The sequence below is a fragment of the Lactuca serriola genome, chromosome 8, assembly GCF_051521515.1.
Source record: "Lactuca serriola cultivar US96UC23 chromosome 8, Lser_US96UC23_V15, whole genome shotgun sequence".
Taxonomy (NCBI): Eukaryota; Viridiplantae; Streptophyta; class Magnoliopsida; order Asterales; family Asteraceae; genus Lactuca; species Lactuca serriola.
Window position 1 is genome coordinate 289,193,042 of NC_136415.1, and position 24,226 is coordinate 289,217,267.

At 37.3% G+C, this 24,226-nt stretch overlaps 1 pseudogene; it reads right to left on the reverse strand.

Moving 5' to 3' along the window:
• Positions 1-211: 211 nt before the first annotated feature.
• On the reverse strand, positions 212-1,789 carry LOC145068173 (2-phytyl-1,4-beta-naphthoquinone methyltransferase, chloroplastic-like; annotated as a pseudogene).
• Between the last annotated feature and the right edge of the window lie 22,437 nt (positions 1,790-24,226).

Genomic DNA, 24,226 nt, shown 5'->3' on the forward strand with positions numbered 1-24,226 from the left:
ACTTATACCCAAAGTCTGAAATTTCACTGTAACTGTTCTAACTTCTATTGGTTTGATATGGTTTGTTCAGAATGGAAATTTTGGGTTGTCACAATATATATATATATATATATATATATATATATATATATATATATATATATATATATATATATATGTAGGAGTTTTAATAGCAAATTAAGCTTTTTTAGTTACAAATCTATTGCTTGTTTTATCGTGCAACAATCAAGTTGCCCATAAGTCCTCCACTAATTTCACAATGTTTATCACTTGAAAACCCTGATTCTAAGGCGAGACGCTCCAATTCCATGACTGTTTGTAAAAGAATTTACATATATATATATATATATATATATATATATATATATATATATATATATATATATATATATGGTTAAATATAACAAATAGCTATGTATTTTCATTTGTTTATTTATTATATTATAGCACCCTACTTCTAATTCTTCTTATTACAACGCTGGATTTCAAGAAATGTACCTAATTATAACAATGTTATCTTAGGATATTTCAACTAAATGACCTAATAAGGGGGGGGGTACAATGCCATGATTGGGTTGGTTTTTTAAGGTACAATGTCTTACAAAGAAAAATACTGAAAGTAAAATGTAGTGATAGAATGAAACAAAAGTATGATGTTGTAATAAACAAATAAATATAATTACTTTGATATTTCTTCCATCTAGCCTAACTCTATCTAATATTTTCATTTTGTGGGTCCCATCTATATGGAAAAAGAATATGCAAGTGTTGTCACAATACAACAATAAGCAACAAACCTGTTAAAAATTCTTGAATTGAGCTCTTTAGATATCGATACTCCTCTGTACAACCATAACCAGCTACTACAAGCACAATTATATTTTCTATCATCCAACCATGTTACAAAGATCCCAAATTTATTAATAAAATGGACAAAAATTAGAGTATGTTACTATTTTGGGTAGAGAAAAGTACATTTCCTAAAATGGGAAAGTATATTACTATTGGGTTAAATGCAAGAAATAGAAAAACACTTCTATTTAATTGTTTATTATAGCATCATATTTTTAATTCTTCATATAACAACATTGTACTTCGAGAAAACCGGAATAAATGTCCTAAATTCATCAGGGTTTTTATTGAAGTCATGAAGTAAACTTGGTTTTAAAACACAATGATGCGATGCACCTCCTTCCTTGCCTTATACTTATCAACTACATTTCATAGCAATCAAAATAACAGTTAGGACATGGCAAATAAAGTGCATCACCTTCCACCCACCTATAAGACATCACATAATTACCAAATTAGCCTTGAAACAAAAAGGGTTATGTGTTACCATTTACCAATACATTGTTTACATAAACCAGAGCTAGATATACTAATGTTGACTTAAGATTACAATAGCAAGCTTTTTGCACGTAAATATTGTCGCTTTGAAGCAAAAATTAGTTTTTCTTTTGAGAGATTAAGGCAAGTAACCTACAAATTGTGGAAACCAAAAAATATATCAGGGTTATTAGTTTGCTTATAAAAACTCCTTTTTACAACAACTCAAATTAATTTCATATTTAGAGTACAAGATTGTGGTGTAAAAAGCATAACAAAAGGTGTTACCAAATGATAAGTGAATGCAAAAGGGAAGAAGGGGAACGAGTGAGAAACCAACTTGACCATTGAGTCTTACCTTTTGAGACAATAGAAATGCCAAATCTCCACTTCCACAACACAAATCAAACACATTACTCCTTTTTTTCCAAATTATTCCAAAACACGCACAATAATACATAAATTCATATCCTAGTTGACATATGTGACTTATTTATGCAACAATTGTACAATTTTTTACCAAATTATGTAACTATGTTTCAGTTTGTTATAAAAAATTTAATAATTTTTTATACTTTGTTGTATATATTGGTAAAATGATATTAGTAACAAATTGAAAGTTGACTGCTTAAATTGCCTAGAAATCCACTTTGTTGCATAAATGGATAGAACTTAAGTTTGTTTCATAAATAATTCATTTACCCTTAGGGCATTGCCTCACTTTAAACTTTATAACCGATACTTATAGTTTGTAATTCTGAAACAGAATCTGGGTAAACCTGACATTCGAAAGAGAAATTTAATCGTTACCTATTCGAATTAACTTCCATTTTGTATCTATATCCGATGTTTCCCTAAACTCAACATGTCATTTTGTTAGTGGATAATTCTCTTGTATTAAGTCCATGTATACTTATGTGGTAGCCTTTAGTATCTCGGCCCTTGTGGCCCATGATGTATTTGTATATATTATTTTGTGCATGTTTATTGCAAATCAATGAGAACGATACTCACTTTTATGGTAGTAGAGCTCCAAATTTTAGTTATTCTACCTAGCTTATCTATCTCCTAAATATTCTCTCTTTCCTTTTTTCTCCACCATATTTCTCTCCTTTCCTTCTGTGGTTGTCGATCAATACTAACCAGTGGCAGACACAGAACGTTTTAGTAGGGGTGGTACTAATATTTTTTTTCCGAAAAAATCTAAATTAGTAGTGGCCCTCGTATTTTAAGAAAGTACACCTAATAGAAAAAACATAAAAAAAACATAATTTTTTTACACTATGTGCCGGAATCAGAGCAGTGGTGTGGGACCCCACTGGGCTCTACTAAGGTCTGCCACTGATACTAACCCTACTGTTGCCGTCTCCTTCCCCTACAAGAAACTCATATCAGACTCCACCATGTCCACAACAAACAATACGGTTCCTCCTCCTCCAAACAAAGTGTTCAGTATAACCAACATCAAAACATACATACCACTTGTCATAGACATTGAACGATTCAAATAAGATTCTTGGAGAGCTCTATTCTATATGCATTGCAAAGCCTTTGATGTGATCGATTACATCGATGACTCGACCCTAAATCCATGGACCTTGAATGGGAAAAGATCGACTCCATCATCCAACATTGGCTCTATGGTTCTATGTCTCAAAATGTTCTCAACATGCTGTTGAAAGATGGTCAAACTACAAGAGATATTTGAGACTCGATCGAGTATCTTTTTATACAACTACCATAACGAACCATACCAGAAGCCTGCCATATCGATCATACTTCTTCTCCAAATATTCTTCATTCCTTAAGAAATCCCTCTAATAATGGAAGAAACAACTGTAACCAATCTCGCCGGAACTACCATTGCCATCCCAACTAGGGTCGCCGCCAATTGGACCACTAACTTCATGCTCAATAGCAGTTTGGTTGGGTGTTTATCCCATCATCAGTAGGTTATCATCAGCTGCAGCAAAATTCCATTCCTCCAAGTTAATATCAAGCCCCATGGTAGCCGAAAAACCTCATCCCTAACAATGACCCAATCAGCTTCAGTGATCCAACTCGCCAAGCCTTCTAGGCCCGTTTCCTTCTCCTCAACAACAGATCAATGGACATGGACACCAAAATCAACCTAGTGGTGCACTAAAATAGGCCCATGTGACCTCTCATGGTCTAGCTCTATGCTACAACTTCCGCCCCCTTGTTCCTATCTCTCAAGCATAGAAAATTATGAGGATCAACCCACACTTTTTCCATAAATCTACTCTAATAAATTAAGGTTTTTTTGTCGCATGTCAAACTCTCATTTAATTTGTCAAATATCATTTTGTGGTTATTTTGAATTAATTTTTTTTCCGCATGTCATTTTATGAGTTTTCTTATTTTAATAAATTCCATATAATATTTTAGTGTAATAATTACAATAAATGTAGTAATAAATGAATATCAATTTTATTAATAGACTTACCTTCTTATTTCAAAATTCCCAAATTAAATCTCATTATTATTTTGTTTATCTATTTAAATTTTAAAGATAAAAATTAGTTTTTAATAATTCATTATTTTTCATATTTTGTTATAAATCCAAAGTTTTTAAATAATTAGACCATTATATATATATATATATATATATATATATATATATATATATATATATCAAACCATGTAATACATGTGTCTTACACCTAGTGTTTAGTATATTCTCGTTAAATGATCCTAAGAATACGGGTTGGACTATTGGTATGGGTGCTATCGATCATGATCATTCTATAGGTTCATTCTACTGAAGGTATTCTCAAAACCAACTAACCCTGGTATTCCTTTTATCTATGTTGGTAATGGTTCTAAAATTCCTATAAGTATGACGAGACACACTACCTTACCATTCCAAACCTCTTTTGCACACTTTACCTTAATAATGTCCTTATCACCCCAACATAATTAAAAAATATCATCTATGTTCGTTATTTTACTCGTCAAAATAAATGTTCCATCGAATTTGATGAATATGATTTTACTGTTAAAGATTATTGGAAAAAACAACCTTTAATATGTTGTGATAGCATCGACCCTCTCTACGATGTTTGTCCTCCAACCCCTCAAGTGTTTGTTGCTTTGATTCCCCATTTAGCATCAACGTTTGGATTATCCTGCAAACCAAGTGTTGAAATCTTTAATTTCAAATAATTTCATTTCTTGAAATAAAGACTATTATAATGTTCTTTGTGAACCTTGTCAATTTGGAATGTTTGTTCGTTTATCAATTTTTTCATTGAAATTCTATTGTGAACGATATTTCATATTATCTATTCTGATATTTGGGCATCACCGGTTATTAGCTCTAGTGGTATTCATTATTATGTTATATATTTAAACCACTATTCTCACATTCTTTGGGTCTACCCCATAAAACACTAGAGTGATGTTTTTAGAAAAAATTTTCACTTGATAAACATTGTCAAAACCCAATTCAGAACAACAATAAAAGCTTTTCAGTGTGTGTATTGGGGTGTTATGGCAATCATTTATTTCATGATTTCTGTGCCAAAAATGGCATTTCTTTCCGCTTTTCATTCCAACACACCTCTCAAAAAATGATAAATCTGAACACATGATATGAACTGTAGATAATGTTGTCCAATCCTACTATTCCAATCTCACCTCCCTCCACATTTTTAGGTAGAGTCATTACATATGGATATTTATTTACTAAATATCACCCTATCCGCTGCCATTCAAAACAACACCCCATTTTTTTCACCTCCACAAAAGCCATCCAACCTAATCCAAACTTTAATTGTTTAGTTGCCTTTGTTACTCTCATCTCACCATATCTCACAGACTACAACCTTACGTCACTCCATTCTTTGTTTAGTTGCCTTTGTTACTCTCATCTCCTCTCTAAAAATTATCATCTCCCGTCATGTTATTTTTGATAAAACCGTCTTTCTCTATGGCTACATGACTCCTAACAAAATGTGACAATAGTCAAATTCGGGTCAAGTCTAAGCCGGACAAGGTCAACGAGTCAAACCGGTCAACTCAATTAAAACCTTGTATAATAGGGTTTGTATTATGTAATTTCTGTATAACTCACTATCTTAATGAGAAAACATCACTTGGAAAGTTCGTGTGTTTAAATTTCTATAACTTTAGTGCTAAACAATGAACAAGAACAATAAAACAATGTTGCATACTCATAGGGAGTGTGTAAGATCCTAAAACATGGCATAACGGGGTTTACGAACCTTGCATTTCGAAGCCGGACACTCACATTCGTCACATACGAAACCGCTCTCAATCGTTTTCACTCTATCTCTTCTTATCGAGAATCTCTCCCAAATCTCTCTAAGTATGTGAAATCTCTCCCAAATATCTCTTTGTATGTGAAATCTCTCCAAGTATGTCAAATCTCTCCCAAATCTCTCTAAGAAAGTGAAATCTCTCCCAAATATCTCTTTATATGTGAAATCTCTCCAAGAATGTCAAATGTCTCCCAAATCTCTTTAAGTATGTGAAATCTCTCCCAAATATCTCTCTGTATGTGAAATCTCTCCAAGAATGTCAAATCTCTCCCAAATCTCTCTAAGAAAGTGAAATCTCTCCCAAATATCTCTTTGTATGTGAAATCTCTCCAAGAATGTCAAATCTCTCCCAAATCTCTCTAAGTATGTGAAATCTCTCCCAAATATCTCTCTGTATGTGAAATCTCTCCAAGAATGTCAAATCTCTCCCAAATCTCTCTAAGTATGTGAAATCTCTCCAAAATATCTCTCTGTATGTGAAATCTCTCCAAGTATGTCAAATCTCTCCCAAATCTCTCTAAGAATATGAAATCTCTCCCAAATATCTCTTTGTATGTGAAATCTCTCCAAGAATGTCAAATCTCTTCCAAATCTCTCTGAGTATGTGGAATCTCTCTCAAATCTCTCTCGAAATCTCTCCCAACTTTCTATAATCACTCGGGGCATCCCGACCCTCGAATTTGGCGAAAACAGCCCAAAAAGGAAGTCTAACCGAAAAACGGACTTAAGGAACCGAAACCCCTCTTAGGAACCGAAAGTCCCCATAGGAACCGAACCCTCCTGATGAAGAAGGCTGCCGAACCGAACCCTCCTGATGAAGAAGAACCGAACCGAAGCCTCCTGATGAAGAAGAACCGAACCGAACCTTCAGACGGACCCCTCGCCCTTCGCTTCTCGCTTCTGGCTCGCACCTTTTGCTTCCGACTCAGCACCAGCAAGGACCGAACCTCGGCCTAGGGATCGAACCTCGGCCTAGGACCGAGAGGTCTCGCTGGGAACGCTTTTTCTCCCGGTTTTCGACTAAATTCGCATTTTAGGCCCGTTTTTAATTGTTTTAACATGGGATTTTCACCCAAAACTTTATTTTAACATATAAGGACCCTTAACTATTAATTAATCACATTTTTAAGGATAAAACCTTATCCAAAAGAGAGTGGGTGAAGTACAAAGGTAGAGTGTTGACTTTACTTATGTCTATGACACAAGCAACCACTCCCATACCCACTCCATGTCACTATTCACCACCAGCCCATCCCTAGTCACTTCATAGGTCCTTTCTCACTATTTACAACTATTCCCACGTTCTTAGGGCTGGAACATCCATCCTCTCTCCTCACACTTTAATCATTCTCTCATTTTTACCAAGAATCACACTCCAAACTCTCTCATATTTTTCTCTCTAATTTGAGAATTTCAAGGCATACTCCAAGACTCTTCTCCTACAATTAGTAAGTATCATCATCTTTCTTATGATTATTACACATCCTCCTACTCAAAATCAAAGATTTCTTACACAAACATCATCACATTCTTGTTAGATCTTCGAATCTTCAAGTGATTCTTCAAGTGTTCTTGGGTTGAACACTTCTCTTCTTCAACACTTACCTACTGAAATCACTCAAGGTGAGTTCATACCCCTACATTTTTATGTTTTCTTAAGTTTTTAGGGGGGGGAATACAAGTTAAAACACCAAGAACATAACTAAATTTTTCTAACAGCTTTCATCAGAAAAGTTGGACTCCATTCACGGACTGTTTTGGACAACTTAGACATTTTTGTTTGAAAAACTGGTTTAGATGTAAGTAGACACATTTTGGACTTTTTCACCAATCCGGACCAGTCTGTGATTATGGACTTTTTCACCCAAGTTGGAGGTCATTAAAAATCATGATAAAAATTATGAGTAAACTAGACACATTTTGGGAACTCTCAGAATTTACGGATTTCGTTTTCAACTTCATATGATTTTTCTATGACTTTTCAAAAACAGTGTAGAAAAGTTGAAAATTTGTTAACAGCTTATAACTTTCATAACACTTTGTATTATGTTGAGCAAAGTGTATAACGATAAGTTCTAAATATTGAATGTGTTACCTTGTTAGTTTATCATCATAAACTGAAATATAGTCATTCATGATAAGATTATTCATTTATTTAGAACACGTATATTAAACTATAATGAGCATAGTTTATGGATTCATAGCATTAAAGCATTCATAAAAGAATTCTTATACATTACAAACGTTTTGGATAAACTATAATATGTATAGTTTATGTATCATTTACTTCTCAAACTTATTTACCAAAGGTTTTCAGTTTAGTTCACGTAAATCTGTTAATGAATAAATTTGTGAGTCATTCCCTTCAGGTTACTTCCAAAGTAACAAAGTCGAAAAGTCCTGTAAATTGTAACCAGAGTCTCTTGTAGGGAGAACGTGATAGTTGTGTATAGATCTATATTGGGTTTGACAAACCCACACCAGAGCTGCTTGCAACAGCTAGACCGGTAGGTCTGTGGTGACAAGTGTCATTTAACGGCGACGCCTGAAGAACGTCGCATTACGAGGCTATCTATGTCAAGTATGATTATAATAACTCACGGAAAGTATTAACAAACTTAAGAATTTACGAGAATTTCACTAATATCACACGCGATTATACCGAAATATACTCACGTTATTTTCTGTAAATAAGGAAGATTACTCATACGTTTCAGTATTTTGGTACAAGACTACAGCATTCATTTTAAGGAAAATATCGGATTTTTCTAGAACAGCTATGCAATTACGAGACAAGCTATTTCATAATTATATACAAAAACTTATGAACTCACCAACCATTGTGTTGACACTTTTTCAAACTATTTGTATTCTCAGGAAATCGCTAAACAGGTAACAAAGTACTTTTGAGGATGGGACGTTGAGGCGTCAAACTTATCATATTTTGTCAACATATTGTAATTGATTTTGAAACATGTAATTCATACAATGATGTAACTCTTTCAATTATATATATGTTGCTTGTGTTTACTTTCATCACTATTGCCATTGTTGTTATGATACTACACATGAAGTCCTCCACCCCCGTACGTTTCCGCCATCCTTGGTTTGGGGGTGTGACAGATTGGTATCAGAGCACGGTTTATAGTGAATTAAGTATATCAAACAACATAGGATATACAAACTATAAACACATTTGGGACTAAGAGTCTCTGATTTTGAAACAACCTAACGGGTTATACTTTTAGAAAATGAATGGATTCTTGTTTAAAAGTATACCTACATGCATTGCATACTTGCGTAGTGTCATAACTGGAAGAACATAAACTAAAAGAAGAGGAGTTGAATGCTACGAGTATGCCTTGGTATGAGTAATCAGTTTTGGGAAGGATATAGCCTGATCAACTATATTAGTCCGGGAAGTGACTTACTCATATCGGGGGATAGTCGTAGGAGGGAAACAAACCTAATAACCTAACTTCACCCTACAAAGAATGTTATAAGAACCAAATCTAAACATTTAAAAATACTACAGGAGTGTTTGTATGTTGCTATATCGCAATATTATTAATATCTACCGCTATCTGCTTCTTACCCCTCTATTCTCACGCAGATGACATGGCAGGATTTCACCTACCAGGAGACCCATACTTTCCCAACCAAGGAAATGCCGGCTGGATTGAGGAAGAGCCCGAAGAGCTGATTGAAGAGGATCCCGAAGAGGATCCCGAAGAAGAAGAACCCGAAGAAGAAGAAGAGGAGGTAGACGAAGAAGAAGAAGAAGAAAAGGAAGACGACGAGGTGGACATGGATGAGGATGAAGGTGAAGAAGAGCCAGAGGAGGAAGTCTTCAACCCTCCTTACATTGCAAGGGTACCTGCAAACCGATGGGGGCACAACGAGCCTGAGCCCCGTTGGGCAACCATGATCGAGAGGTGGAGCCGGCAACAACGCCAGAGGTCACCCTATGGCGACCAACGAGGTTACTATGACCTCAGTCACGGGGGACCGGCTGACAGAGCTCTCCCCGTTATGACCCAGCACATCACGAACTTGGGGAACCAGAGTAGGGAAATGGCAGACCAGGTTCGAAGTCTCAGCGCTATTACGGCAGCCACTGATGCACGCACCCGGGATTTGGAGAGGGACTTCTATCCATTGGACCAAATCATCGAGGACCTTACCGCTGCTCGAGCGGAGGTAGGGGAGTACCAGGAGAGGCACGCAGCTCTCGAGGAGAGAGTGATCGCGACCGAACGCCGGATTGCGGAGCTTCAGGGAGCCTCGACCTCATCCCAGGGCCACCATGGACCAGATGCTACCCGCCACGAGTAGTGTTCGCACTACTTATATTTTGTTATAAATCTAGGATTTCGAGTATGCGTTGGTGCTACTCTTTATTGCGAATAGGTTGACCTCGCGACTAAGTGATCACACTAGTCAAAGGGGCTTTTGTACTGCCAAAACTTTATCTTTTATTATGATGTAATGTAGACCCTTATGAGGCCAAATTTCTCAAAACAATATGTACTAACAAATTATCAATGAATGTGGCATGTATTTTACTTCCTTAGATGCTGACACGAACCAAACACATGACTTTGCTCGGGTCAACACTATTTAATTCATAAGTTTAATTGCGTAAACTTTTCGATGAATTACCTTCTAAATTAGTAAACTCGGATAAAATACAATTGAGATGAAACAAGTAACACTCGACTCGTTATCACCATTGAAGTCTTACCGACAAGTCTTTCTTTTTATTTTCTTATGTCAGAACCATGCCACCAAGGAAAAGATCAAGACCTTCCGGAAACTCAGCACCACCCCCTCCGCCACCACCTCCGGAGTTTGATCCTGTGATGTTTCAGGCTGCAGTAACAGCAGCCGTGGCGGCAGCAATGTCGCAAATGGGTACAAATGGTTCCGGCGGTTCCGGATCCGGGAATACTAACTCGAATCAGGGGGACAGCACGGGGCGTACTAAGGAGTGTTCGTACAAAGACTTCACTAATGGCAAACCCGATCCTTTCGACGGAAGCGGGGGCGTCATAGCTTTGATGCAATGGTTCGAAAGGAACGAAGCAGTCTTCGAAATCTGTGCTTGTCCCGAAGCGAGCAAAGTCAAGTATGCGGCATTCACTTTCACAAGAAAAGCTCTTACTTGGTGGAATGGCCGAGTTAAGTCACTTACTCCTGCAGTGGCTAACTCCATAGGCTAGGAAAACTTAAAAGCGTTGATGTTAAATGAGTATTGCCCGAGTGGAGAAATACAAAAATCGAAGAGGAACTCTGGAATCTCAAGATGTCGAAGACGGATCTCGAAGCTTATACCGCCCGATTCAATGACCTAGCACTCCTCTGTCCTGCAATGGTCACTCCGGAGGAGAAAAAGGTAGAACGATACCTATGGGGGCTATCATCCCAGATTCATGATAGTGTTTTGGCCTCGAAACCTACTACCTTTGAAAGTGCCAAGGAATTGGCACAACAACTTATCGATCATAGGGACAGTCGTGGCATCATGGTCGCCACCACCGACCCAACAAAAGGAGGGAGCAACAAGAGGAAGTTCTGGAACAGTAAAAAGAAACAACCGGCGCAGGACCCCGCAAAGAAGCAACAGACTGTTGCTGTCCGTGCAGCCACTACTGCTACCTCTCCAGCGCCGCCAAAGCAATACGCAGGAACTCTTCCCAAGAGCAACAAGTGCAACTTCCACCATACCGGTGCTTGTCGGGAAATGCACTGCAAAAATTGCAACCGAAAGGGGCACACTGCTCGATTTTGTAAAGTGCCAGCCCAATCCGCCCCTCAAGTCACCCCAGCCGCCAACACCGGAGCAAGTCAAACCTGTTACGGATGTGGAGAGGCAGGGCACTTCAAAAGAAACTGCCCAAAAGCACGAAACACCAATGCTGGAGGTGTAGGGAAAGTCCTGACGATGGGACACGGAGAAGCAGTCAAGGATCCCTCGGTGGTTTCTGGTACGTTTCTCCTCAATAACACATATGCATGCGTACTATTTTATAGTGGAGCACAGAGGAGTTTTGTGAGCCATGAATTCAAACAATTACTAAAACAAACCCCTCATTCATTAAAAGATACATACGTAGTAGAAATGGCTAATGGGAAAGAAGAGCACACTAATGATGTTTACTCAGGGTGTACCCTCACTCTAGACAACCATTCGTTTAAAGTAGACCTGATGCCGGTCACAATAAAATGCTTTGACATAATCATCGGTATGGATTGGTTAAGTTCCCATCGTGCCGACATTCTATGTTACGAAAGGGCCGTTCACCTTAATCTGCCGAATGGCGAAACCCTCTTCATGTATGGCGACAAACCCAGTTCAAATTTGCAAGTCATCTCTTGCGTCAAGGCCCAAAAGTATCTCCGAAAGGAGTACCACGCATTTCTAGCCCACGTAGTAGATACGAAACAAGAGGTGAAGGATATCAACGACATTCCCGAGGTGTGCAACTATCCCGATGTATTCCCCGAAGATCTTCCAGGTGTACCCTTCGCACGACAAGTCGAATTCCGGATCGACTTAATCCCAGGAGCTACCCCCGTCGCCAAGGCTCCATACCGCTTAGCACCGACAGAAATGCAAGAACTTTCCAGCCAGTTAAATGAACTGTTGAGCAAAGGATTCATCAGGCCAAGCTTCTCACCCTGGGGAGCACCTGTCCTGTTTGTAAAGAAGAAGGACGGATCTTTTCGCATGTGCATAGACTACCGGGAGCTAAACAAACTCACTATCAAGAACCGATATCCCCTACCCCGAATCGATGACCTCTTCAACCAACTCCAAGGAGCAAGCTACTTTTCAAAAATCGACCTGAGGTCGGGTTATCATCAACTACGAGTTCAAGAAGAGGATATTCCCAAGACTGCGTTCAGAACTCGCTACGGGCACTATGAGTTTGTGGTAATGCCCTTCGGATTAACGAACGCACCGGCAGTATTTATGGACCTGATGAATCGAGTGTGTCGACCCTACTTAGACAAATTCGTGATTGTATTCATCGACGATATTTTGATCTACTCCCGAAGCGAGGAAGAGCACCGTCAACATCTCCGGCTAATCTTGGAAACACTGAGGGCTGAGAAGCTTTACGCCAAATTCTCTAAGTGCGAATTATGGATCAGAGAAGTGAATTTTCTTGGCCATGTGGTTAGCGAGAAGGGGATACACGTGGATCCCTCTAAAATCAAGGCTATCAAAAACTGGTCAGCATCTACAACGCCGACGGAAATTCGACAATTTTTAGGACTCGCCGGCTACTACCGAAGATTCATACAAAACTTCTCCAAGATCGCCAAACCACTCACCACCCTGACTTAGAAAGGCGTGATGTTCAACTGGGAAGATAAACAAGAAGCCGCCTTCCAGACACTAAAGCAAGCTCTATGCAGTGCGCCAATCTTGTCTCTTCCGGAAGGAACTGATGACTTCGTGGTATATTGTGATGCTTCAAATCAAGGCCTCGGATGCGTGCTCATGCAGAGAGGGAAAGTCATTGCCTACGCGTCAAGGCAACTTAAAACACACGAAGTTAATTACACTACCCATGACCTTGAATTGGGAGCGGTAGTGTTCGCTTTAAAGATCTGGAGGCACTACCTCTACGGCACAAAATGTACCATCTTCACCGATCACAAAAGTCTTCAGCATATCCTCAATCAAAAAGAGCTCAACATGCGGCAACGGAGATGGGTTGAACTGCTAAACGACTACGAGTGCGAAATTCGCTACCACCCGGGCAAGGCCAATGTAGTGGCTGATGCCCTAAGCAGGAAGGAATATTCGGGCCGCCGAGTAAGATCCTTAACCATGACCATCCATTCCCACCTGGCCACGCAAATCAGGGAAGCTCAACTAGAAGCCTTGAAACCAGAGAATGTGGCAGGTGAGGCATTAAGGGGAATGGATAAGAACTTAGAAGTCAAGGATGACGGAACTCGTTATCTCAGTAACCGAATCTGGACACCGAAGTTCGGTGGGATCCGAGACGTGGTCATGAATGAAGCACACAAGACTCGATACTCCATCTATCCAGGGTCAGACAAGATGTATCTAGACCTCAAAAAGTTATACTGGTGGCTGAATATGAAAGCCGAGATTGCTACTTATGTGGGCAAGTGTCTGACTTGCGCCAAGGTCAAGGTGGAATACCAGAAACCCTCAGGACTACTACAACAGCCTGATATACCGGAATGGAAGTGGGAACGGATAACCATGGACTTCATAACCAAACTGCCTAAGACTTCGGGCGGGTTTGACACTATATGGGTAATCGTAGACAGATTGACCAAGTCTGCACACTTCCTGCCAATAAAGGAAACCGACAAGATGGAGAAGTTAACCAGGATATACATCAAGGAGGTTGTGCGACTGCATGGTGTACCAATATCTATTATCTCCGACCGAGATAGTAGATTCACTTCGCGATTTTGGCAGTCCCTGTAGAAATCCTTGGGAACTAGGCTAGACATGAGTACAGCCTACCATCCACAAACCGACGGGCAAAGCGAGCGCACTATACAAACATTAGAAGACATGTTGAGAGCCTGTGTGATAGACTTTGGTAAAGCATGGGATACCCATTTGCCGCTGATTGAATTCTCCTACAATAACAGCTATCACACTAGCATTAAGGTTGCTTCATTCGAGGCTCTTTACGGTCGCAAGTGCAGATCACCCCTATGTTGGGCTGAAGTGGGGGATACTCAGATAGCTAGGGGGCAAGTCCCTAATAGCACCCTCACTGGTCCTGAAATCATAAGGGAGACCACAGAAAAGATTGTTCAAATCCGAGAAAAGCTGAAGGCCTCCCGAGATCAGCAAAAGAGTTACGCGGATAAGCGACGCAAACCTTTGGAATTCCAGGTTGGTGATCGAGTGTTACTAAAAGTTTCCCCTTGGAAAGGAATGATACGTTTCGGTAAACGTGGGAAAATAAACCCGAGGTACATTGGACCGTTCGAAATCCTCGCCAGGATTGGTCCTGTGGCGTACAAACTTCGATTACCTCAAGAACTCGATAAGGTACATCCCACCTTTCACGTATCGAACCTGAAGAAGTGTCTGTCCGACGAGACACTTGTAATACCTCTCGACGAGATCGAAGTTAACGAAAATCTCCACTTCATAGAGGAGCCAGTTGAGATTATGGATCGGGAGGTCAAAAGAACGAAACAAAGTCGTATTCCCATCGTGAAGGTTCGATGGGACGCTAAACGAGGACCTGAGTTCACCTGGGAGCGCGAAGACCAAATGAAACAAAAGTACCCGCATCTTTTCCTAAACTCTTAAAGTCCCGGCAAAAGCGTAAATTTCGGGACGAAATTCCCTCTAACGGGGGGATGATGTGACAATAGTCAAATTCGGGTCAAGTCTAAGCCGGACAAGGTCAACGAGTCAAACCGGTCAACTCAATTAAAACCTTGTATAATAGGATTTGTATTATGTAATTTCTGTATAACTCACTATCTTAATGAGAAAACATCACTTGGAAAGTTCGTGTGTTTAAATTTCTGTAACTTTAGTGCTAAACAATGAACAAGAACAATAAAACAATGTTGCATACTCATAGGGAGTGTGTAAGATCCTAAAACATGGCATAACGGGGTTTACGGACCTTGCATTTCGAAGCCGGACACTCACATTCGTCACACACGAAACCGCTCTCAATCGTTTTCACTCTATCTCTTCTTATCGAGAATCTCTCCCAAATCTCTCTAAGTATGTGAAATCTCTCCCAAATATCTCTTTGAATGTGAAATCTCTCCAAGTATGTCAAATCTCTCCCAAATCTCTCTAAGAAAGTGAAATCTCTCCCAAATATCTCTTTATATGTGAAATCTCTCCAAGAATGTCAAATGTCTCCCAAATCTCTCTAAGTATGTGAAATCTCTCCCAAATATCTCTCTGTATGTGAAATCTCTCCAAGAATGTCAAATCTCTCCCAAATCTCTCTAAGAAAGTGAAATCTCTCCCAAATATCTCTTTGTATGTGAAATCTCTCCAAGAATGTCAAATCTCTCCCAAATATCTCTAAGTATGTGAAATCTCTCCCAAATATCTCTCTGTATGTGAAATCTCTCCAAGAATGTCAAATCTCTCCCAAATCTCTCTAAGTATGTGAAATCTCTCCCAAATATCTCTCTGTATGTGAAATCTCTCCAAGTATGTCAAATCTCTCCCAAATCTCTCTAAGAATATGAAATCTCTACCAAATATCTCTTTGTATGTGAAATCTCTCCAAGAATGTTAAATCTCTCCCAAATCTCTCTGAGTATGTGGAATCTCTCTCAAATCTCTCTCGAAATCTCTCCCAACTTTCTATAATCACTCGGGGCATCCCGACCCTCGAATTTGGCGAAAACAGCCCAAAAAGGAAGTCTAACCGAAAAACGGACTTAAGGAACCGAAACCCCTCTTAGGGACCGAAACCCCTCTTAGGAACCGAAAGTCCCCATAGGAACCGAACCCTCCTGATGAAGAAGGCTGCCGAACCGAACCCTCCTGATGAAGAAGAACCGAACCGAAGCCTCCTGATGAAGAAGAACCGAACCGAACCTTCAGACGGACCCCTCGCCCTTCGCTTCTCGCTTCTGGCTCGCACCTTTTGCTTCCGACTCAGCACCAGCAAGGACCGAACCTCGGCCTAGGGATCGAACCTCGGCCTAGGACCGAGAGGTCTCGCTGGGAACGCTTTTTCTCCTGGTTTTCGACTAAATTCGCATTTTAGGCCCGTTTTTAATTGTTTTAACATGGGATTTTCACCCAAAACTTTATTTTAACATATAAGGACCCTTAACTATTAATTAATCACATTTTTAAGGATAAAACCTTATCCAAAAGAGAGTGGGTGAAGTACAAAGGTAGAGTGTTGACTTTACTTATGTCTATGACACAAGCAACCACTCCCATACCCACTCCATGTCACTATTCACCACCACCCATCCCTAGTCACTTCATAGGTCCTTTCTCACTATTTACAACTATTCCCACGTTCTTAGGGCTGGAACATCCATCCTCTCTCCTCACACTTTAATCATTCTCTCATTTTTACCAAGAATCACACTCCAAACTCTCTCATATTTTTCTCTCTAATTTGAGAATTTCAAGGCATACTCCAAGACTCTTCTCCTGCAATTAGTAAGTATCATCATCTTTCTTATGATTATTACACATCCTCCTACTCAAAATCAAAGATTTCTTACACAAACATCATCACATTCTTGTTAGATCTTCGAATCTTCAAGTGATTCTTCAAGTGTTCTTGGGTTGAACACTTCTCTTCTTCAACACTTACCTACTGAAATCACTCAAGGTGAGTTCATACCCCTACATTTTTATGTTTTCTTAAGTTTTTAGGGGGAGAATACAAGTTAAAACACCAAGAACATAACTAAATTTTTCTAACAGCTTTCATCAGAAAAGTTGGACTCCATTCACGGACTGTTTTGGACAACTTAAACATTTTTGTTTGAAAAACGGTTTTAGATGTAAGTAGTTCCAATTCTTAGCTTTAAAATGACTACTTGCACATCTCCATACGATTTTTCTACAATTTATGGTGATTTTTACAAAACTGCCTATCATTTCAAACACCAATCCGGACCAGTCTGTGATTATGGACTTTTTCACCCAAGTTGGAGGTCATTAAAAATCATGATAAAAATTATGAGTAAACTAGACACATTTTGGGAACTCTCAGAATTTACGGATTTAGTTTTCAACTTCGTATGATTTTTCTATGACTTTTCAAAAACAGTGTAGAAAGGTTGAAAATTTGTTAACAGCTTATAACTTTCATAACACTTTGTATTATGTTGAGCAAAGTGTATAACGATAAGTTCTAAATATTGAATGTGTTACCTTGTTAGTTTATCATCATAACCTGAAATATAGTCATTCATGATAAGATTATTCATTTATTTAGAACACGTATATTAAACTATAATGAGCATAGTTTATGGATTCATAGCATTAAAGCATTCATAAAAGAATTCTTATACATTACAAACGTTTTGGATAAACTATAATAGGTATAGTTTATGTATCATTTACTTCTCAAACTTATTTACCAAAGGTTTTCAGTTTAGTTCACGTAAATCTGTTAATGAATAAATTTGTGAGTCATTCCCTTCGGGTTACTTCCAAAGTAACAAAGTCGAAAAGTCCTGTAAATTGTAACCAGAGTCTCTTGTAGGGAGAACGTGATAGTTGTGTATAGATCTATATTGGGTTTGACAAACCCACACCAGAGCTGCTTGCAACAGCTAGACCGGCAGGTCTGTGGTGACAAGTGTCATTTAACGGCGACGCCTGAAGAACGTCGCATTACGAGGCCGTCTATGTCAAGTATGATTATAATAACTCACGGAAAGTATTAACAAACTTAAGAATTTACGAGAATTTCACTAATATCACACGCGATTATACCAAAATATACTCACGTTATTTTCTGTAAATAAGGAAGATTACTCATACGTTTCAGTATTTTGGTACAAGACTACAACATTCATTTTAAGGAAAATATCAGATTTTTCTAGAACAGCTATGCAATTACGAGACAAGCTATTTCATAATTATATACAAAAACTTATGAACTCACCAACCATTGTGTTGACACTTTTTCAAACTATTTGTATTCTCAGGAAATCGCTAAACAGGTAACAAAGTACTTTTGAGGATGGGACGTTGAGGCGTCAAACTTATCATATTTTGTCAACATATTGTAATTGATTTTGAAACATGTAATTCATACAATGATGTAACTCTTTCAATTATATATATGTTGCTTGTGTTTACTTTCATCACTATTGCCATTGTTGTTATGATACTACACATGAAGTCCTCCACCCCCGGACGTTTCCGCCATCCTTGGTTTGGGGGTGTGACACAAAACCTCATCCTATCCTTGATGATAACAATGAAACATCTCTTATCTCTTTCCATCACCTATATTCACATCAAAATACTCCTCGCGACACTTCAACTCTTTCCAACCCTCAAATCAACCCTCCCTCGGTACCCTCCCCCTCTTGGTATTCCACTATCTTTCCATCTACCTCCTATCCTTAACACCCTTTGAACCCGCTCCATATTCTACTCATCCCCCTCTTGGAAGAAAGTTTTTGGCATGATCTACCACTTTACCCATGTTATGCACCTATCCAATAGTAATCATACCTATATCAAAATATGTTGTCATTACATTTAATATATATATCTCATACGTTATTAGTTCGTTTTATAATTAGATTTCACATATTACCTTCAAAGATAACCACCCTAAGTCGATTTGAGTGAATAATCCATCCTAGAAAACTTTATACATTGGCTTCAAAGGATAATATTGGTGGGTGACCTCTAGGAATGACATATTCGTAGAGAATAAGCCTACAAAACTCATTCCCACTGCCACATACAACTCAAATAAAAGTGATATGGTATAGTGGCCAACCATGGGTGACAACGATGGTTTCATATATGGGGTAGACACAATTTATGTACTCTAGGGCCACTCCTCTGGGGCTACTCCAGGTGTGTTGTTCTTCGAGTTACATTTAATTAAAAAATCGTTAATCAGACAATCATTTATTTCATGGTTATTTTGCTAAAAATGGCATTTTTTCACGTTTCATGCTAACACACCTCTAAAAAAAATGATAAATATGAACACACGATACGAACTGTAGATAATGTTGTCCAACTTTTACTATTCCAATCTCACCTCCCTCCAAATTTTGGGTAGAGTCATTACATATGTGATATTGTCATATTTATACACATTCTAGGCAACATTTTACTACATTATGATTAATATTTTGGTTATTTGCAAATATAAGTGGTACTTACAAGATCGAATTGTATTTAGCAGTCAAGAGGAGAAATCTTGAAGAATAAGGACCAAAAACGACAAGAAGCAGAACTTTGGAGGATTGAAGAATTAAAAGAAAAAAAATCCTAGCGAAAAACTAAATCCATCTCGTGAACTTCACTTACACGACGTGGAGTTGGTGATTCTAGAAGATGAGTACACGGGAAGTTAGAGTCCTAGCCCGATAAGGATTCATCCTAATTCACGACGTCAAGTCTTACTCCACGAAGTGGAGTACAAAAGTCACGAAAACAATATATATCTTTGGTGTTTACGAATTTGAGAAGACTTCTGGAGATTGAAGGGTTTAGAAGACGATTTTTGGAGGAGTTTAAGGAAAAGAAATCGAGCTTTAACATCCAAGGAAGAATAAGTGATCATAAACTTTTACCTTGACTTGGTACATTCAAACATGTTTTTATTTATTGAGTTTGTGTGTTTAATTTCAGCCATGAACAGCTGAATCTAGCTGCTTCTGTTTAGTTAGATGAAACCTTCAACTCATGGTTTAATTTAGTTACTAGTATTATATTTTTTTTTTGTGTGTGTGTATATATATATATATATATATATATATATATATATATATATATATATATATATAGGGAGTCGTGTAAATGAGAACCCAAAAAAGTTAAGAATCCTAAGAACCATTTTTTAAAATGTTTTCATTAAAAGAATTTTGAACAAATTCTACATTATATCGTATTAAGCAAACTTTTCCACTTTCTAGTTTACAAACTACTTGCCACTTGTTGTTGGACTACCATTTAACCGTCGTCGGACCACCATTGGACCGCCACCGGACTATTAGTAAATTTAATTACATATGTTGGTCGTATTCACAGCTTAATGTAACAAACATTATAGCTCTAATTTTTTCGTAATACTTTTTTTATTTTCCAGCCAAAATATACAAAATTTTTGTAAAAAAAATGAATTATGTTTTGAAAAAAGCAATTTTTTTTTTCTAAATTGTAGAGTTCTTTAAAAAAATATATAGTGTATAAGAAATATTCACAGTTTAAAATACAATATCCACTGTTTAATAAACATAATAATGTACTAATACACAGTTTAATATTTTCAAGCATACTTTCATTCATATTTTAACATAAAATATACAATTTAATACAAACCGTTTTTAGTTTAATACATCAAATTCACAACATAACCTAATGCAATTCATTATACACTAATGTACATATTTAAAGAAGTCAAACTCAAACTCCCCCACCACCACCACGACCAACTACCACACTTCACCACCAATCACTTGTGCCAACGGCGCAAGATCATTCCTTCCAAATCAATCTGTATATAAAATCATTGGTTGACAACTTAAATACAATTTTCACAATTTAATAAACTAGTTAATTCACTTATTCAAAGTTTAATGCAAAATAATTATAAACACTAATACATTATTACATACACAAAGTTCATTAAAAATTAACAACTTAATACAATCATTTCACAGTTCAGTTCACAGTTTAATATAATATATTCATAGTTTAATACACAAAAAATATACATTCACAACCATATTCTCAACTTAAAACTTACATGTATACATTCAGATCTATATGCTATTCTTTCTTTCAAAACTTATTTACACAAATAATCACAATTTAAATTTTATATGCTTTATTTAAAATTAGATTAAATCATATATATGTATAATGTTTCTTTCATCTCATATTTTAGAAGCAAACAAAAAATTAATAAAAAATTTACAACTTAATACAGTTAATTCACAGCCTATTAAAATCAATTCATAGTTTACTACAGTCAATTTACAGTTTAGTATAGTCAAATCATAGTTTAATACATAAAATTCATAACCTAATATGATAAATTCAAAGTTTTATACAAAAAAATATACATTCACAACCATATTCTAAACTTAAAAGATATATTTCAAAACTTTAATTCATAGTTTAATAAATCCAATTTCGGTCCCTTGTTCATAGTATTTACATATTAAAATATAATTGATTTTGTTGAAACATTTCATCAGATACATTGTGTACACTACATAAATTCATAGTTTAATAGAGCTTTTCAGAACTCTCATTCACAGTTTAATAATACGTTTAGGACTCTCATTCATAGTATTCATAACATAAAAATATATTAATTCATGAATTTATAATAACTAACTTAAATAGAAATAAACAATAGTTAAAGCATTAAAACATCACAGTTCAAAGCTTAAAAAAAAAGTCAAAATTCATATTATTTGAGAAAACACTAACATAACAACACACATTTTAAATTTAATTCACAGCTTAACAACAATAAAACATAAAGTGTAAATAAAAGCTTGATGCAAACATGTCACACCCCAAAACCAGAATGGCGGAAACATTCGAGGGTGGATGACTTCACGTAGTATCACAACAATTGAATATTGTAAAGAAAGTAACACAAACATCATATATATAATGAAAACGTATATTGTTGCGTTATACATATTAGCAAAAGAATATTACAATATGATGATAAATGTTCAAAAATGAAACATCCTTAGCGTCCCTTCTTCAAAGCTGATAGTTACCTGTATTAATGATTCCCTGAGAAATACAAGTGATTTTGAAAGAGTGTCAACAATTAAGTTGGTGAGTTCCTAAGTGTTTTGTATTGAAAAGAATGTCCTTTTTGGTAATAAATCGATGAACGAGGTTTTCAGAAAATCCAATATTTTCTATAAATTGTTTGAAAAGTTCCCATAATTTGTGTATGTTAATGTGTTTCATACTTGAATAGTAATGATAAACTTTGTGCTAAAGATAGTGTGGAAAAACTGAATGCATATATGAATCTCGTAAATCAAACTTGTTTTTATACTTTAATGTGAGTTTTATAACCATATTATTAACGATGACTGCCTGTAACAACATTCTTCAGGTGTTGTAGTGTTATGACATTTGTCACCCCAGACCTGCCGGTGTAACTATAGCTAATAGTTTAGGTGCGGGGTTGTCAATCCCGTATAGATCTATACACAAGTATCACGCTCTCCCTCCAAGAGATTATGGTATATAATACAGGACTTGAAATGCATACATACGAGTACGTTGAAGTTTGAATATTTCACATTACTTGGTATAAACAGATTTACGATAAGAAAGACTTTACTTCATTTGAAAGTAGTTCATTTGTCAAAAAGTATATGTAAAATGTATGAATAACTTGTTAACTATACTCATTATAGTTTCTCGAAAAGTATGTTTTCCATTTAGTAAGAACAACTTGGCGATATAATATTCCTTTAAACATAAAGATATTTGTATCAATACTCTATAAGATAGGTATTATAATTATGTTTATAAAATGAAACTTTTACTTGCAATGTACTTGTATCCCCCCCCTAAAACAAGAAAAGAATTTAAAAGTAGGGGTATGAACTCACTCGTTTGGTTTGAAGAGAGAGAGAGAGGCTAGAGTTGAGCAGAATTTCGACCACGGAAAGTTGCGTCTTCGGCTCTTCGGAGATCTCTGCAGCGTAGATCTTTCGTCGGGGGCTCGAGTGTGGAAACCGAGGGCGTCGGGGTGATCTCTGGAGCTTAGAAGTATGGGAGAGTGACTGAGAGTTAGAGAAGGTGTGCAAAAACCTGAGGCTCAAACCTTCTATTTATAGGGCTGGAGGATGGCGTACGCAGGGCGTACCTCTGAAGTACGCTGGGCGTACGCAGTACGCGGGGCGTACCTCGGTTACACGGGGCGTAAAAATGCGTCACGGCTTACGAATCCGGTCTAGCTAAGCATAGAGTTGCAGCCGATGGGACTCGACTCTGGGTCTAGTACGCGGGGCGTACTCTTGGATTACGCAGGGCATAATCCAGTCTTCCATCTTCTAAATTCCGTAACTTTCGCGTACGGGCTCCGTTTTTCGCGTTCTTTGTATCCACGCATAGGTGAGATTATGCTCTACAACTTTCATTTAAACTCCGTCGGCTAGTTTTGACTTTATTTTTAATGATATTCTGTTAATAGGCCAGGACTACTAAAGTCTGTTAAAAATTCATAGGTTCTTTATTCGACGTCGGTTTTTGTTTGTCTTTTTATCGTTTTATTACTATTGTGGAGATCTTCAACTTCCGTTTAGGTGGCGATAGCTAAATAACACTAAATCTTCAATTTGAGTTTTTAGCCCTCTACTACTGTTACGAAACTTAGGAAATTCGTAACTTCTTCATACGAAGTCCAATTTGGGCGATCTTTTTATGCACGCTCACCTTTTAACGAGATCTACGACTTTTGTTTAGATACTTAAGGCTAAAATGCATTTTATTGAGATTTCACTTTTTACGTTAAATAATGTTTTAACGGCGTGTCGTAAATATACGAGTAGTTTTAATTTCTTCAATATAATCCGGTTTTGAGCGTTCTTTACGTTTTTGGAAACCTTGGCATGATATCTAATATTTGATGCATCCCAACTTAGATAATTAAACGCTTTTATTTTTGAGGTTAATTTCGTTGTATTTGACTTTTGAGCGTTACACTGTTTTTGGAAAATATAGGGTTGTCACATCATCCCCCTGTTAAGGGAATTTCGTCCCGAAATTTAATCTAAGATAGAGTTTACAGGTTAGGAAAAAGATGCGGGTACTTTTGTTTCATCTGATCCTCACGTTCCCAGGTGTATTCTGGTCCTCGCTTGGCGTTCCAGCGGACCTTTAC